This window comes from Platalea leucorodia (genome assembly GCF_965183815.1).
Source record: "Platalea leucorodia genome assembly, chromosome: 3".
NCBI lineage: Eukaryota > Metazoa > Chordata > Aves > Pelecaniformes > Threskiornithidae > Platalea > Platalea leucorodia.
In genome coordinates this window covers 55,669,734-55,688,351 of record NC_138825.1, presented here as the reverse complement: position 1 = coordinate 55,688,351, position 18,618 = coordinate 55,669,734, and the positions used below count along the sequence as shown (strand labels likewise).

Sequence of the window (18,618 nt, the reverse complement as noted above, 5' to 3'; positions counted from 1 at the left end):
GTTGGTGATACATCCAACAAAGTGTTATCCATTGTTTTTACTGGGAAAAAAATAAACTTCACTTTCTCTCTTTGGCATATTGCCCAACTAGTAATGTGAAAAACAAAAACAACTTCATGGATAAAAGACATGGAAAAGGTAAAATACTAAAAAAGGAGGAAAAGTTTGGGAAAAAAGGAAATTTTGCAAGACTTTTTAATGAAAATTCCTTTTCAGATAGAGGTAAACCTTTTTCAGAGAAGAGCTCTGAACAAGTACAAACAACCTTTTATAAGGAATCACCAAAAAGAGCCTCTCTTGACAGTTTAGGAAGCCCTAGATCAAGCTTTTAGATAATAGACTAGGAAGGAAAAAGCAAAGCATGGCTGGATATCACATCTTTTATTCTACTCATCTAAGGCAAGTAGGGAACAGCCAGTGAGTCTCCACAATTGGATTGAGACTTGGACTGGATTTCTAATGCTAAATTGATAGGTGTTCAGATACTAGTGTGATAAGTAGGCTATAAATACACAGAGGCTGACAGCTTAAATAGTTTGCTAAAATAGACAGCTCTAAGAGCTATTCTGGATAACCATTTATCTATCCATCCATCCAAACTCACTCTCTAAGCTGTCGGTCTGAGTTTTCAGACAGGATATTTTAGCAGGATAGCCTGTTGAAATATAGCTATAGTAGCTATAACAGAGAGATAGATAGCTAAAACAGATATGAAAGCTGAATTAGATACTTGGTAATACAGAGAGAGCTCCAGGAATCATGGGGGGGGGGGAAGGTGAGCATGGACAACTGAAGAATAAGTTTGCACCTTACAAAAGAAATAGACAAAAAAAAAATCCTGCTGTTGGCAACTACATTTTCTCATAGCTTTCTGCTTTGGAAAGAAGGTCCCTTGAAGATCCACCTTCAAAATCATCCCAATCCAATTCTCTCAGTAGTGACTGCGGTGCAGGTACGTCATTCCCACCAGCAGCGTAGAGTGCGCAGGGGTTTGTATGGACTGTACACCTGCACTGGTGCTCTGAGTGACAGGGAAAATCATTACCTTAGTTATTCCCCTGCTTTAAATGTCCAACATGTCTTTCAGCCCCAAAATTAATTTTTTTCCTTTCAACTATATTTTTCTGCAGTTTGCTCTATCTTATCCTTCTGTAATATTTGCCACATGGCTTCCCGCTCACTAATGACAGCGCAAATGTGTCCAGTGAAACATTCCTGTCACAGTTAGAAAACTGAATTTCCAGAACACAGTCCATCCCTGCCCCCTTTCAGCTCTTCACAGACTCATATCCCCACAGAAACCTTAAAACAATTAAAGCCATAACTGGATTTTGCCAGCTAATTGGAGTTCTGGGTCTTGAATAATTTTGTGCATTCATTAGCTACATTTTTAAGTAAATCACCCTACATCACAGCTAGATAGCAGAAGACATTTAAAGGTCTTTTATATAACAAGTTGCTAGTTGCCAGCTGTTTTTCTGATCTTTATGGTAAATCCTGCATTGAAAGATTGCTGCCTAGAAGGCAGGAGCTGACAGTGATTTGAATCTACTAGCCATCTTTGTAGATCAGATGCCATTATTACCAGTGGAATCAGTATTCCTTTCACATGCTCTTATTTTTCCCTCTTGGAAAATGCTTTACAAGAAATAACATGGAAATATATATATTGATAGACTATGGTTACATATGCTGTGTTCATCCCTTTACATGTTTCAGCATAGCTTTCTACCAGACTATATGTAGCATGCATACACACTCTGTATTCTACTGTCACACATGCTTTTTAATGTACCTATCTTTCACGTAAATGATACAATAAAGGTGTTCATATAGTGGATAAATACTGGTATAGTCACTGGAATTTTGCTCCTCCTTTAGCATTTCTTTATTTTAAATATAGAAGAGCATTATAAATATAAAATATATATAAAGTAACAGCTATTCTGGTACAACTTTGATACTTAAGTTTTATTATTATCCTATACAAATAATTTTTGAGACAGAAAGTTTATGCATTTGCCCTGCAAAAAACAGAACAGCAAGAAACAAAGATCTGTCTGCTTAGTACAGACAACAGAAAACACATAGAATTGTCTTAAGCTGCTATTGTTAACTGGAAATGACACATCAAGCAAAATAGAGGTTTTGAATTAGAAAAAGACCAATAAACAATTTTGTTATTTCTTTTGACATGCCGAGTTGCACCACAATACATTGTCTTCAATATCCTGAGCACCCATGACAGTGACATGGAAATATGGAGGTGCTGCCCAAATGAACATCTTAGCCAGAGGTCAAAATTTTGGAATTAGCCATTGTAGCTAGTTAAATTAAAAAAAAAAAAAAAAAAAAAAAAAAAAAAAAAAAAAAATCCAATCACCATCCAGGCCCAAGGCAAAGATCCATGCATTTACACAGCCCAACATAAAAAGACTTAATGTCTTAATGTAGTATATACATAGTTCAGAGTGGGTTAACACGTTTGTTTCAATTGTCAGCTAAGGCTTTTAACTAGACAATCTTGAGATAGCAAAGATGATACATAAAAATGTTAAAAAGAAAACAGGGAAAGGAGGTAAAAATATGAACAAACAATACAGTGTTTGCATCAGATTTGTTAAAAATGAATCTTGGAACATTAAAAGAAATACAAGTCATAGAACAAAAAGAAACCAACCTTTTGAAGACAGCAAATCATTACAGGGTGCTAAAGATTTCTTAGTATATTAGCCCACCCTTAGGGGTTCTTGAACATAATTAATATCAAAAACTTTCTCTTCTCCATTTTCTAGCACAAACAACATTGCAGATTTGATCAAGCCAATTCTTATGCTAGTAGTATTGTTCTGCCAATACCCACTAAGGGGTATAGCTTGAAAGGAGGAGTGAATCACAGTTGCACAACCTGCTCATGAATTCTGCAATCTGTGGTTTAATCTAAGGTTATGTTACGCATGCAACAGTGAAAGAAGGACAAAGCTACAGATTAGATGCAACTTCTAACTCAATACATCATAAGGTCAATATTGTCTACTGGAGGCAGTAGAATTTCCAAAACCAGAAGTATTTAATATGTTTCTCTGCCCTCCCCAGTGCCTCCTGTTCAACACCTTTAATTTTGCCTTCAAGTTATCAAAAACTTGGTGTCTCTGGTCTATTGCTCTAGGGCACTGCATTGCTCACCTTACTATCCCTCTGCATCATGTTCATGCTCAAGTAAACTTAAGAACTGTGCTGCTCCTACCTTGCCTGCTCTCATCTTGAACCACACCACTCTCCATCTCTTCTTCTTTTAGTAATTCTAGACTTTGTTGTGCTTCTCATACGTACTTTCTTTGTGCTTCACACTCTTGCTGTCCCTCATTTATGAGGTGACTTTCTTGAATTTAACTGTAGGACCATGGACTTGTCTTCCTGCAAGGCCCACTCCATGATGGAAACATATGGCTGTAAGGTGAAGGAGATGGGTAGCACCGAGATGAAACCTTATTTCTATGTTTTAGGTTACTAATATAAATGGTTAAACAAGGTACAAGGCATCCAAGAGCCTGAAGCTAATGTTAATAGTGCTGTGTACATTTGGGTACAGGGTGTGATGAACAACAAGGGCGGAGGGAGAATGGTGTTTGTGAAAGGGAAGCTGTCCCCTCAGCTGGACTTCACTCAACTGCAGAGGCCTGAAACTTGTCACCTGCCGAGGAGATGTTTGCAGAACAGGTTGTGCAACAGCATTATAAGGCAAGCAGTATTTCCTTTAAGAGGCACCTGCAGCTACTACTCTTCCTCCATAAACTGGACTTTCTAAAAAAATGTTTAGCAGGAAACTACAAGCTGGAAAGCTTCAATCAGCCTGTACGTATCCCAGAAATTAGAGATGGAAGGACATATGTCAGTCTTTCATTCTGTGGCCACTGGTAGATTATTCCCTATTACATACTCCTGAGCTCTTTGTCCACTGTAGTTTTAAATGACTCAAGTGCTTGGACTTCTACCACTTCCCTTGGGAGGCTTATCTATTCCACAGTCTAATAGATCTCACTGTCAGGAAATGGCCTCCATTTGTCTTTGCTCAATCTTATCCCATTACTCCTAGTTATGGTAGTTTTTTCCTGTTGTGCTCTGAAACACCCTTATAATGGCTCTTACCTCAGAATCAGGGTGGAATAACAGCCATAAATGGAAACCCCTCACCTTCCATTAAGTGCTCCCTTGTCCCCTCGCTCCTGCAGCCTGGCACAACACACCGGGAGAGACAGGAGCAGTTGCAGCGAGCAGGACCTGGACTAATGCCACCCGAGACAGGCCATTGCGCAAGGCTCAGCCGTAATTACGGCACAATGGGACAGAGGGAACAGTGCGGGATAAAAGCAGTGTCAGCGGGCAGGGACACTTCCTTTTAACCCAGGCAGTCTTTAAGTTACATGCTCAATTTTGTAAATAGCCCAATTTTGTAAATGGGCATTAATCATCTTTGTGAAACGTTTCATCAGCATCAGCGCTCCTGCATGGTGTGCCTATCTTGCTGCCTCACTCCTCCCTTCTCATCTTTTTGCTGAACTGTAGCCAAACATTACGCTGTGAACTGTATGACTAAACTTTCACTATTCTAGGAGCTCATGCAAGACTGAATCCAAATTCCAGCACGACTCACTTTTCAGCACAGCAAAGGTGAGGGTGCGCATTAATGTAGCTTCCCAGTTTTACGTGGCAGAGATAGGTGTTCATGTTAGTTAATGATCACACTTTGATTTAAAGACATAAGCAGTTTGCTTTGATCTCTTCTTGGTCTTGAACAGTAGTGACAGCAAAAGTAATATAGAAACAATGGTGGATGGCTCTCAGCACATAGAAAACCCCCAAACCAGCAGAGAAAAGCTCAAAAACATTGCTGGATGAAGAAAAGAATGGTGTACTGTAACAGATATAAGCCTTTCATCATCATGTGAGATGAAGATACAATGTCACCCAGGTAACAAAGATGTAAAAAGTTAGTATCAGCCTATCCGTAATTTAACTACCGGTTCATGTTTTCTCCTAGACAGATTTTCGGCAGCAAACCAAATGCAAGTGATTTTATTTACGTCACAAAAAGAAATTATCAGAGAATAAGGAACTTTACACGCATTTCTCAAGAAATCCAGACATAGACAACTCCATTTCCTTTGTGTTTTTCTAATTTAAGACAGCTTCAGTCACTTCTGCTGCTCATCTCTTTCATTCATTATGCTCCTATTAAGTTTTTTGCCAAGATTATCTTATTCTGAAGCTTGGTTAGTTTCAGGGGTATTTTTGAGAGACTTTTTGTTTGTTATGATTACGGCCTACCATAGCCTATTTTGATTTTTCCACAGGTTTCCCTGTGGTGACCTTGGAAATACCCCATCTGTATATTATAATCTGGGGACTGACAGAGTAAAAGAAAACATAAATATTGGTGCTGAGTTGTCTGTAACGTATTATGCACTTTTTACAGACCTATCTTTTATCAACTTCTGCACTTTGCTGTTTCATGTAAGAAAAAAGAAGTAGCCAAGGGAGAGTTACTGGAAAATATTTCTTCAAGTTACATTTTAGTCCTAAATAAATACTATCAAAGCAAACAGCATATATGAGGGTGCTCTCTCTCTAATACCAAGAAATCCAGGTTCTTTCCAACTAGCTTATTTCCCAACCATTGGAAGGCACACAGAGTCTTTGAGTATCAGGACAGATACCAAGTTATTAATGTAAAAAAAGCCTCAAAATCTTTAAAGAAAAAGATGACCAAAAAAAAGGCACCTACAATGCATAAAGAAATAAAAGTGGGAATGCTCTAGGCCAAGATGTTTTGCACTTGAAATGCTGTGCAGGCAAAGGAAAGCAATACTCCCACATTCCTGAATATTTTCTTAGGTATGTTAAGAGATGATGCAAACAAAAGTAAAAACAAAAGTAAAGTTTTCTGCTCTTTCTTAGTCCATTTCACAGAAAATGAGGAGAGATTGCAGATAAAAGTCCAAAAGGAATTATTAAGAGAATCACAACGCACCCCCACCATAATAACCTCTCCTAATAAGTGGCATAATGAGTGGAAATACAGGCAGTTCAGTTTTTTATTAAGATGAGCTTTTTTACAACTACACATTTCACATTGTGCTGGTGTTCATTCACCATCTGAAGGTCTAAAACATCACATGTTCTTTTCTACTCCATACATCAGAAAATCCTTAGTATTTCTGCAGAGAAAGTTGACTCTTTTTCCTACCTGAATCTACCTGCTAAATTCCCATTATTTTCATGTGGCGTAAGGTCAGGCCCATAAGATTTGACAAGAAATCCTGATGTTGCATTAGAAAAGAGCGCAACTGCTTTACGTTTGGGCTCCTTCGCTTAGTGTAACAACTGTCAAGTGCCTGGAGTGCAGCGTCACAACTGCTCTCCCCCCATTTTCATTCGTTTGCAGCTTACAGGCCAGAAAAGTGACAATGTTGTTGTGTGGGCACCCTGTTCTGCTTCTCTGCAGCACATAAGAAGGAATAAATAGGATCTTGGTCATCCAGGTATTTCTAACTGCTGTAAACACTTTCGATACACGATGTACTTCAGGTACCATTGCCTGACTTTTCTCCTTGCTCATCGCTCCACAGAAACTCATGTTCGAGGTTACCCAAGCTCCAGGCCTGGCCCCCCAAGGCAGGATTATGGGGTAGGGTGGGATCTGCACTTACAGCGAGGCTGTGCCACTACAGAAAGTGAAGCCATTAAATTAGTGGCTAACTACCCTTTGGAGGATTTGATGACTTGATGTGTGAATTGTCTGTCATACCGTTCACCTAGGATTTGCAAACTGGCTGTCTGTTTTTGACAAGAAAAACCGGGAGTGTAATCCAAACTGACAGAAGTGTATTCTTTTTTTTTTAAGCATCTTTTTTTACATTTACTTGATATGTATAAATAAACATGAGGAAAACATTGTGGTAGACTTCAGTTATTTGTCTAGTGGAAAGTACTGTATTGCAAATGTAAACTTCTCTGGGGAGATTGCTCCTGACTGGCCAGCAAACCCAATCAAAATAGGACGTTTGCTTCAGCTTAACTGTATTATACACTTTATCACCCAGTGTCTTGTGTAATAAATGTTACTGAAAAGACTAATTTAGGATCTGAATTTATTTTAATTAGTCTTTGTTATACTGCAGCAGATGTTAGGCTGTATAAAAGCAAACCTGCACTTGCAAGGAATCTCAATGAGAAGGCCCCCAACATTTGATATTCTCAGACATGCTGCCTCAGATTGCAACAGCAGACAGGAGTGGAGAAAGGAAACTAAAGAATGAACAAGAATCGGGAGGGTGAGGAGAGAAGGGGGCAGAGATTCATTTTGTTATAAACATGTCCTGTTATCAGTCACAGCACTGTAAAGGTGAGGCTGCAGAGCACCATTAATAACTGACAGTTGTTGTTAACTACCAGGGAACACCAGATAACCTTCCTGAGAATATCTATACCCCCATCTTGGGCAGCAAAGTAATGAGTCCCAGTGGAAAGAAAGCACTGGCCGTCTTTGTTGTAGCTATTGATCTCCTGATGTGATTTAGATAAGGGAGGAAGAGATAATGGCATTGATTATTCTATTTAGGAGCCAGACCGAGACTAAACTCAAGTATAATACATAAAGAGGAAAAATCCACACTCAATCACTCCTTGTCTGTTCTTCGCAGTTCAAGGCAATGCTAGGTGGTCACGGCAACAGGGACACACATCTTAATAAACGTGGGGTTTGGTTTCTGGGACAATTTCATGTAAATGAATAAACGATGGTGGGTTTTGTTTTGTTTTGCTTTGTCTTCCTCTTTTTAATGAGCACACATTATTTTCATAAAGCAAAGCACGAGCAGAATAGGTTGTTTTCCTGCCAAGGAGGTTGACAGAAGTCAATGATGGAGATCTCGGGCTGACAGCAGGACATGCATAGCTAATTTTACATTATGGTCCCCTCCCCCATTGTGAAGGGTAGTCAGCTCAGTCAGGTAGTTTACAGGGAAGAATCTTAAAAAAGACAAAGAATGCTTGCGCCCGTCCACAGCAAGATGTAATCATTCTGGCAAGCCTTAACTGCAGGTCACCTGGAGACATGGATTAGAGCCTCAGGCCTCACCTTGGAGTTAAAAAGAATCCCTGTTGCATGTAAGAGCAGATACCAATGAGATTTAGAAGTACCTTAAAAAAATGGGGGGGGGAGAAAACCTTTTCCAATCTTTTTAAATCTGCTGAGCTTAAACTGCCTCTCAATATGTTAACAGGTTACAGAAGCCACTGTTCTACCAAGGGAACCCAGTGAGGGGTAGGATGGATTGACAGCCATACTCTGTTTTATATTCTCTTCCATACTCTCCCATATTCTTTCGAATACTGTCCTAGACCTGAAAACCAACATAAGTTTGTACTTTTACTTCTGTCCCCAGTGGAGGTTTTCAAATGCCAGACTGAGCTTCTCTTAAAACCGTGTGCATTTAGTAGAAATTATTCATCTTTTATTGGTGTGATTGATAGATATGCTTTGTAAAATATAAAAGGAAAACCAGATAAATAAAGTGTAAGATGTAGGAGCTAAAAATAAAATAAAAGCCTGTGTTTTGTTGTTAGATGTCACCATAAAGTTTCTGCGTGTGATGAAGAGAGTACTTTCACCTCTTTGTGGCCCTGCCCTTGCCAGTGTCAGACAGCTGCAATTCACGTCAAGCAGAACTGGCCTGAAGATTTTTCAGGGAAGCACATCTTATCTTTTAAAAATGAAATTTTAAAAAGTCAATCTTTATAGCATATTTACAGTTTTTTTTGTGGGGTTTTGGTTTTGTTTGTTTCTTTGGATTTTTTTTGTTGTTGTTGTTGTTTTGTTTTTTATGTTTTGGGTTTCTTGAACACAAGGCTGTTTAAGGAAAGTGTGGCTGGCTTCCTTATAGATTTCCCTGGGCTGGGTGGGGGGGAAAGATGCTGGAGCTTCCTGCACCTGCTATAGTAAATTGATGTTTTACAGAAAAGCTAACAAGTGGAAGAAGTTGAAGCATCCAAACCCTATTTGACCTAACACAAATTTTAGGTTCAAACTGAAGTTTCCCAAAAAATACAGACTTTGGTTTTCTGACAGTTTTAGAGCGAACCTCTAAGATCTCATGTCTTAATAAGACTGCAGAAGATTCTGGTACAAAATCACCAAGCACTCCCAACACCTTTGTGTATTGCACTACCGCTTTTTCACTGGGCCTCAGCAAGCTAAATGCGAACGACACGCAGCTCAGACGCAGAGACCACCAGCATCACTATGGAGAGCACTCAAAACCTGATCTTTACTGTGTCAACACAGTCACTGGAAGACAGAACACACCGACTATCGCTGGCTGCATAGAGCACTGCAGAACCGTGTGAATCTATACTGCAGGTCCTTGAATCACTATGACATAAGAGAGCAGAAGTAATGAGAACAGCCAGCCTCACGTAGGCAGAAGCACGAACTGCAATGCTAAAACCAGTCCTTGAAGGACTAATTGTAGTATGCTTACCACAAACATGAACTTCAGAGCAAACAGTCTGTGTGGGTCTAGTTGGTTGGGGGGGGGGGGGGGGGGGAATCCCTCTAAATCCATTGCCTATACATCACAGTAGAAATACTGACATTGTTTGAAGGTAAAAGAAGCACAGGTTTTCCCTTTCAAAAGGAAATTGATTGAGCCATGCAGGAAGGATGGATTTACTCATTTCCTTCATACAGAAAACAGGATCAGTAGTGCTAGTGTTTGAAATAAAAAACACTTCTGTACATTTCCCTGGACTCCAGGGGCTGTGCCAAAGAACAATGGAAGATTTAATGGCACAGGGAGGAAATGCCTAGCGTGGAAAAAAATACAACTTTTAATTTCATTGCTGTAAACAAAAAGAAGAAAATACACAAAATTGTTGGCACAAATCCTTGTTTTTCCCATATATAGCCATAAAATACTATAACCAAAAAGTGATTTATGAATAGTGCATCAAGGATTTAGATGCAGGCTGAGGTGGCCCCACAATCAGAAGTCATATTCTATAGTTCTTGTGAAAAACCATTAGGATAAGCCAAAATCCCAGGCATAGAACACACCAGAATTTGGTAGGACCTTGAATACCTGAAATTAAATAGTTTTGGTTCTGAATAAGATAGAAACCTAATTTCAGAGCACCTTTAGAGTAACACTGGAGCATCTGTATTGGTCCAAGCAACTCAAACATGATCTGCTGAAGTATTTAATTTTAGCCTTACTCTTGTTCTGATATAGAAATTTATTTTCAGGTGAAAGTTGCCTTTAAACGTTCTTTGTGCTTCTAGCAATTTGGAAGATGATTTTGTAAAGTGTTAAAATGAAGCTGTGGCAGTTTACCTGTCTGTCAGCAGACATAAACCAAATGAAGTCATCAGATTAAACCAAAATCCTCCCCAGTGGCATCTTTAATTCCACTCAATTTTTTTTTCTTGCTCTAAGGCTATTTGTAAGTGTTTTGACTGTATCGCCACTTCTTTTTCTTTTGCTGTTTGACAGATCTTCCAGAGTTAAGTGAATTATTAAACAGATAATAATTAAAAATATTTTCAGAATAATTAAAGAAAAACGTGAATTTCTTTACTGCAGTTCTAGAAATAGATCCATACCTTGCGGCTACAGGCACTAGAAATTCTAATACAGATTACCCATTTATACCATGATTCTAAGTCAAGTTGCTGTTTTCAATACAAACTGTCAAAATAAGACAGACAAATCCTAGTGAAAGTGATTACGTTTCTAGTAATATCTTTCGGGAATTATCTTCTAACATGTCTTTCATTTCACAAGGCATATTTTTTTCCCCTTCTCAATTTTGCAATTCTTCAGCAAGAACTCTGAGGTATATGGTCAAACACAAACTGGATATCAGCTAAGCTTCAGTTAACAAAACTAACTGATGCTCTATCTTCTGCTTAATTGCCAGTTAGGCAGTGTCAGTTCCTCCAGCTTCTACTTCATGCTACTGACGTGATACGGAATGGTCCTGTCTGACAATAATTAACAAGTCTGGATAAGCCTTTCAATTGTTACGGAGACAGTTAATATCTAGAAAATACTTTTGTTGCCAGGCAAATGACAACGAGTTACAAGGGAGCTTCCTAGTCCAGTTTGGTTGTAGTTTTTGAGCAAACAGTGGAAATGCTATGTTACCAAGCACCTTTACTAGCTGTTGGGTTTAATTGGCAAATGCCCTTTAGATCAATTCCTTTTGTTTAATGTTCCAGCCCTTTCTGGTTTCTAGGCAAGCTGAACAAACACTGAAACCAGCACTAGAAATGTGCTTTCATGCAATTCCCTTGGGCCTGCCCTCAAGCCAGCTAAAGTCCGTGGAAACAACTGTTCAGTGCTCACCTGAGAAAAGGTTCTGATCAAAACATTACTAGATGATGGCATTCATTTTTAAACACCTGGTTTGTTTTCAGGAAACATACGTCAATTGTCCTGGAACCATTTCAATGGGACTTGAGGGAAGTCATAATGCTATGTAAAATAAACCAAAAACTTGAGAGAATAGTGTTTATGTTGAAGAGAAACAAAAGTACATCTTTCTTACTGTAAGAATTTTTGAGAGGGAAGGAAATTGTGCTAGAAATAAGTATATTCTTTCCACTTAATCATTCTTTGTAGTAGATACTGCCTGCATATAGAGAGAATGAAAATAACCAGAGAACAGACATTTAGTTTCCAAAGGAACCATATTTTTAGTTTATCATAAAATGATGACTGAATAATTGCAGTGCTAATGTTTCTTGAAACTTAAAGGCTATACAAATGACTAGCCCTATAGAGAATATTCCACACATTATATATGCATGTGGTAAGGGCAATTTCAAGAGAAGATCACAAGACACCATGTCTTAAGTTTAATAACCCATTTAATATTGCCTTTCAATTCCATTTCATGCTCAGTAAAGCAAGAATAACTGAACCTTTCACTGGTGTTGGCCTTAGATGAACGGCTTTTGTTTTGAGGGCTTTGGTTTCAATGCCTTATCATGGTTGACAATTAAGGGCTTGTAGCAAGCGCCAGTGATAGTGTTAGAGGAACTGCTTCTGCACCCGAACAAGGATACTTCTTTAATGGGCTGTTTTTCTTAACTAGGGTCACGCTAGCTGCTCATGTGCCTGGGGAAAAGGTATGGCATGCACTGCCTTTGTCCTTTCCCCACCACGTTCCCCCATCCTTCTTGTAATGAAATACAGCACCTGCAAACGGGCAAGGGGTGAAAATGGGCATGACATGCTGAAGTAAGGAAAACACAGCACACTGTCCCATCAGAAAGGCTAATGGCAAAAAGAAGCAAGACATCCAAACTCATGACATGCTAAAAAGCCGCTTTGAAAAGGTTAATGGTTATTGCTCCCAGTGCTTGCTTAAAGAACAAACTGTGTTGGGACTCAGCCAACCGAGGGAAGAATATAAAAAGAATGAGCAATGGCTTGAATCAAAGATTACAAATTGAACCCCTACCAGAGCAGACAGCAAAGGTTTATAGCTCAGTTACGCACACAGTCCAACATACCATTATCTTATATTGCTCATAAACAAAATGATTTGATCAGTAGATTAGGGAAATTGTACAGAATTTTATATTTCGGGTCTATCCATACAGCATAAGCAAGATGACAAGTCACTAATTCATCAGGAAATCCACAGCACATGGTTTGGTATTTGCAGTATAAACTGGCTCCAGCCGTGCTACTCTAAAGCCTTTAAAGAACGTCAGGTGCCATATTTGCTTTTGCCTTTGCATAACCTACTGAGAAATCTTGTGTTTCACCTTGGAAAAGGCAACAGATGTCAGTAAAATTAAGACAATGTAATATTATAACAGCGTCTCAGCCATCCCACACTATCGTTATTATAACCAACTCAAAATGGAAAATTAAAGACTTGGTGAAGTTTGCTGTACACACCTACTAGAAATATGAAAAATTATTTCCTTGCAGACATGCTGCCTAGCTACAGATTTTAGCAGTTTAGAGACTTTGCATTAAAGTTGTACTAGGACAGAGGGTTGACCTACCTGCTTTGTAAAAGGCTGAAATTCGTATGTGTCATGTACCTCAGCAAGTCATGGTTCCGCCTTGGTTACATCAGAGATACAGACAGATTCCAGAGCAGTGCAGAGAAGCCAAAGCAGTCTCAGAGAAAACAATTCCCCATTATCACCCCAGACAGATAAACATTTGTCTTTAATTTTCATAGACCCTCTCGTTGTACAGTTGTACACTACCTTCACAAAACAGGAATGACTTTTTAACTGTATCTGTACTTATTATAGTGCTTTCTCCCTTTTTCTGTCACAGCTCTCCTCAATGCCTTTCCCATAGATGCTGCTTCCCCCTCTCCTCCTACACAGTTTCATGCTCCTTTGCTCTCCTAGGACCTTCTGAGAAGACAACAGTTAATCTAACCATATGTTCACATTTCCCCAAAACGCGATGGTCCACTCAACCACATCATGATCATGCAATACTGTCACAAATTCCCCCCAGTCAGCGTGCAGAGTTGTAGATGCAATCTCTACCAAAGGACTATAGAGGCCATAGGGAATCACCAGCTAAAAAAAGATGCGCGTGCATTAAGTCAGAAGAGAAAGGGAGGAAGATTATCAAAACAGAAAGTGATCAAGTTAGACTTTATTATACACTTATTTACCATAGGTTCTGTTACCTCTTCTTTTTGATACAATCGCCTGTGCTATGCTCTGCGCTGTGACGAATATACCACATTAAGGGGGAAACTGCATTTGTGAAACTATCTTTAAAATATGAAGTACAATATTTTGAGTACTTAAAAAAGGATATATCCCACAAAATCTGGTTTGGAGAACATATACCAATTCAAATGAAAAAACATGCTGTTTGAGTCTACAGATGAAGTAGCAACTGTTTTCTTCCTGCAGTGCTGGTACTGTCTCTATTAGCAGAAGACCATAGTTCTAGGAGGGGTGCCACCTTGAAACCTCATGAGTAGCACAGGACAGACGGGGTTTAAAAAGCTGTTGTAATTCTGTAAGCATTTGTATGCAGCTTTTTTTTTTTTTTTTTTTTTTTTTTTTTTTACTTTTAGCTTCTTGTTATTCTCTTATGCTGCAACACTAATCTCTATAAATTGCTTCAAATCACGTAAAACCAACTACCTCAACTTTTGAATAACATATAAGCCACATCATGTGTGGAAAAAAATTTAAAATACCAACTGATATGATCCTGTAACATGATAAATCTCCCTGATCTAATCTGTGCTTTTGAGAAGTGCTTGACAATTCTTATTTGCTCTGAAGTAAAGCAATCTTCCAACTAATTTGTGGAAGCAAAAGGAAGATTATGGGAAGAGATTTTGCTGCCTGATTTTATGGAGCCATTAATACTTTACATCCCCTCACATTATATGGGAAGTGTTTTGCAAACCCAACTATATCAGATGTGACAAAGCATCTATTCTTAATGCTGTCCTCCTCCTTTGATAAATGGCTTAGACTTCTCAGAAAAAAGCTGACCACATGATATTTTATTAAAGCCCTCTCACCTCAAATTAGTGACAATTTTGAAATTAAAGCAGTTGAGAAGAAAGGACAAACTTAAAATTTATCTTATTCCTCAACCCCATCAGTATCTCCATTTTTATTAAAATGCATTTTCAGTAACTGGTTTGTCACAAAATTGAATTCAACTCCCATGCAGAGCTATTACCTCCACTGCTGTGTGACTGTAGGTCTTCACATATTTTTTTTTTTTTAATATCCTCTTTGAAAAAATACAAATGTGTAATTTAATGTATGGCTACATTTTGTGAATCTTCCCATTTTTCTTCAGAAATTTACTAGCTTATACATTTGATGTTACATATTTTTCTAGTTCAACAGATTAAACCAAAACTTCCACAATAAGATGATTGCTGCTTACTTTGTAAATCAAAAAGAAAAGCTATTAATGCTGATAATGTCAACAAGTAAAAAAAATGCCATGGTTGAGATAGGAAAACAAAGAAGAGCTTGGCAAAAGAATCGTTTAAAAGAACTATCTGAAAACATGCAATAGTTTGGGAAATAAAAAAAAAAATGTTTATATATTTTCAGACAGAAGCTTCTTCAGATTTGTAAAATCAGTTATAAATCCAGAAAGAAGTCAAAACTAATCCAGTGCAAAGGGATTTTCATGACCGTTCCCTGCTTCTGCACCATTAGTTACATACTGTACACTTCACAGAGAACCAGAAATTACTGTGCAACCACAAATGCAGTCCCAAAGCCATGCTGTTTCTGTGTTGAACTATTCACTGCAGAAACTGTGAATCTTGAGTAGTTCTGTTGTCCACCCCCTGCACAGGAAGCATCCATGTGCCAGATCTCAGCTGGGTCCCGTGCTGTCCCCAGGAGGGATGGCGAGGGGGGCTCCGTCCCAGCGCAGACAGAGGGACACAGCAAGTGAGCCAGCCTGCGCTCGGCCGCAGGAGCCTTCCTGGGATTTCCCCGCCTTCCTTCTGCTTTGAATAACACAATCCAAGACAAAAACCCAACGAAAATAAAACCTGGGTATAATCAATGGCAGAGGGTCTTTTTAAAATAAAAATTACTTTTCCCACAAAACAATAAATGGGCTCAAAATAAATCAGGTTATTAAGGAGCATGTTTTTGATTTCTTTACCAAAATTGCAGACTGGAGCACTGTTTTCCTTTGGGTGTTATAAAACATAGTCTCTTCAACAGACCACAATCCCATGCAGCCCATTATACCTACATATTTTACAATATAATTTGGAAACAAGACTATCTGTGAATTCAGAAGTTCCCACGGACACATGTATGTGTCATCTGGTTATTTTTCAATAATAAAAATTGAATCCAATTGCTGAAAAGGAGACCAACTTTTCAAGAAAAACCAACCCATTTCAAAAAGCATATGAAATAGCACAGAAACAGGCAAGTGCCTTTCATGAAGACCCAGAGCCTATGAGACCTATGATAGTGCGAATGTGGTTATTTGTACTGATTTCTCCCTTAGTTGTTTTTTCTCAGTATTTTGATATTTCTTGGAAGTATAATATGAAGCTGAGATCTTTAGGGAAAACATGCATCATCAAGCACAATTATATTGACTTATGGTTTTGGCTGGTAACAAGATTTATTAATCTTTGAGATATAATAATGTCATGGATTTGCTGAAGTCAATATCTCTCATGCCAATAAATCTTGATATTGGCAAGAGAAGTCAGTGCCTACTTAGGATTTTTCCAACCATTGACAAAGCATCCTGTTAACATCAGATTTGCAATCATGCAATACGCAGTTCCTCTGATATTTCGTTCTGGCAATGCAATCTGTTTTACTTAAAAAGCAAATTTCTTTCCAAATCCCACTCTTGCTTAGCTTTCAAGCACACAGTTAAGCAGAGATGGACACAAAAAAAGCACTGCTTCTGTACCTGGATAGGGGATGAATGGTACATTCTTATGCTTCAGCAAGGTGGATAGTAGATGATGGTGCATAACTCTTGGCAGTTCCTTAGAAGCCTAGCTTAGTGAGACACTTTTTGAGACAGCTTCTTAGCCTCTTGGTATATAAAAATACAAATTTTTCAGCATGATGTTTTGAATGTGGAACACTCTTGTAAAGACCTGGAAAATAACATTTATCTGGGTACAATGGCCAAAAACTGGAAGAGCAAATAAAAGCTCTTTTTATTTGATAATAGCCAATCTGAAACTCCCAGAGATACTTTTGTTGAAGTCATACTTTTTTGTAACAATTACATTTGCTTCAACAATGCTGTACTGTCCTTCCCCAAAGCCAACAGTGATATCTTTGATGTGAAATAAATAACAACAACAATAATAATTTGGAATCTTTAATTTTAAAGCAACTTCTCTAACTTATTTGTTCACACTCTCTATTTCACTCCTGCTAGGTTATTCCTTCATATAACTGGTCATATCTTAAAACTAAAGTTTTCCCTTATCATCCCATCTGATGTACCCTTTCCTGGCAAAATAACCTCTTCGTAAGAAGGGAATGCATTTTAAAAATAAAATCCTAACTTTGTTAAAAATTAAAAAATATCAAATGTGTCAAAAGACTTCAAATATTCCAACACTGGTTTCTAATTTAATTCTACACTCACTAATCTGTGCAACAATATACAGTGAAAGTCAATGTCTTGATGGATCGCTCATGGAAAACTGAAGTAATTACCCTCATTCTAATATTCCTATTTAAATGCATGGAAAAATGATTAGCTGAAAGTTCTTTATGTAGCAGAAATGGCATCTGCTTAATATTTATGCTAATGTGAAATACCTTTTACCCTAAAGGTTAGGGGTGATGCATGAATGAAAAATGAAACCAAATAAAACCAAAACAAATACAAATTCCTGTTACACAATGCCACTTTAATTGATTTTTTTTTTTCCCCCCTTACAGCACAAATTTGGCATTCTTTCTTGGGCATAACTCGGTTTCTTGGAGGTTTCTTTTGCTGATATAAGCAGAATCCTATGAAGGTGGTTTGTTTTTTTTTTTTTGTTCCCCCCCCCCCCCCTTTTCCTGGTAATACCTGCGAGACCTACGTTGGGTTTAATCCAATGCACTAAAGATATCTGATAGTCTCTTTAGGGCATATTCAAATCCATTCCACATATGAGTGCGAGGTAAGAAATGGCTAACATTACCTGAGTATTGGATAACTCTCTATCTGTTCCCCGTCATACAAGCACAGCAAAGTGACCAAGAACCATGCCGGCATTTTGCCTGTCCCATGTCTATCCCAGCTCATCCACGGACTTGCACTTCAACAAACAGTCCTGAATCAATTCACTCTCCTTTTATAGATTTCAATGACAAAGCACAAAAATGCTCACTTAAAAATATTAAGGACCTTTCTGCCAGTCATTACAATTGGTAGGGTGTTCCTCTCTCTTCTTCCCATCTTTTACCTTTTTATGATGAGTTAAATAAATGAAAAAAACATATTAAAAGCGACAACTTGATTCTAGTTTTCAAATAAATGTTTGACAGCTTAAAATGAGAATCTTACTGGTTGAATTTTAAATCAAAAAGTCTTTAAGACGTGCAGGGAAAGAGTATGTAGTCGGGAGTTAGAAAACTCCCTCCCTCCTCTTCTCCGTAAACAACATATTAGAGACAGGCTTGCTTCAGTTGCACTCTTTCCTTGATCTCTGGTGTCCCCTCCCTTTGCTCACAAATGACTCAGGACTTCTTTTCTTTTCTTTTTTTCTTTTAAGATAAGCCCACTATTCCTACTCTTCTTTTTTGATAATGAAGTTACGAATGGATTAAAACAACTTCTCTAAACATAGCTTCCCTTTAAGGGCAATATAGCTATTGCACATGACAACAAAGTAAATTACAACTAACAGAACTGAATTAAAGCCGTGAATACTTTGCCATGAAACCAACATGTTTACTCTCATCCACAGTAGAAAAGGAACAGCCCCAAAGCTCACTTCCAGTCCCGGCCTTCCCTAGTGCAGGGCTCAGGAGGGATGTGGGAGGTGGGAAAAGAGACAGGTTACAACTTTGGATGCCAGAATGGACCA

At 38.3% G+C, this 18,618-nt stretch overlaps 1 protein-coding gene across 2 annotated transcripts in view; it reads right to left on the bottom strand.

The window, feature by feature from the left end:
- Positions 1–18,618, bottom strand: part of SASH1 (SAM and SH3 domain containing 1) — a 568,627-nt gene that overhangs the window by 245,794 nt on the left and 304,215 nt on the right. The gene's annotated exons all lie outside the window — the stretch shown is intronic.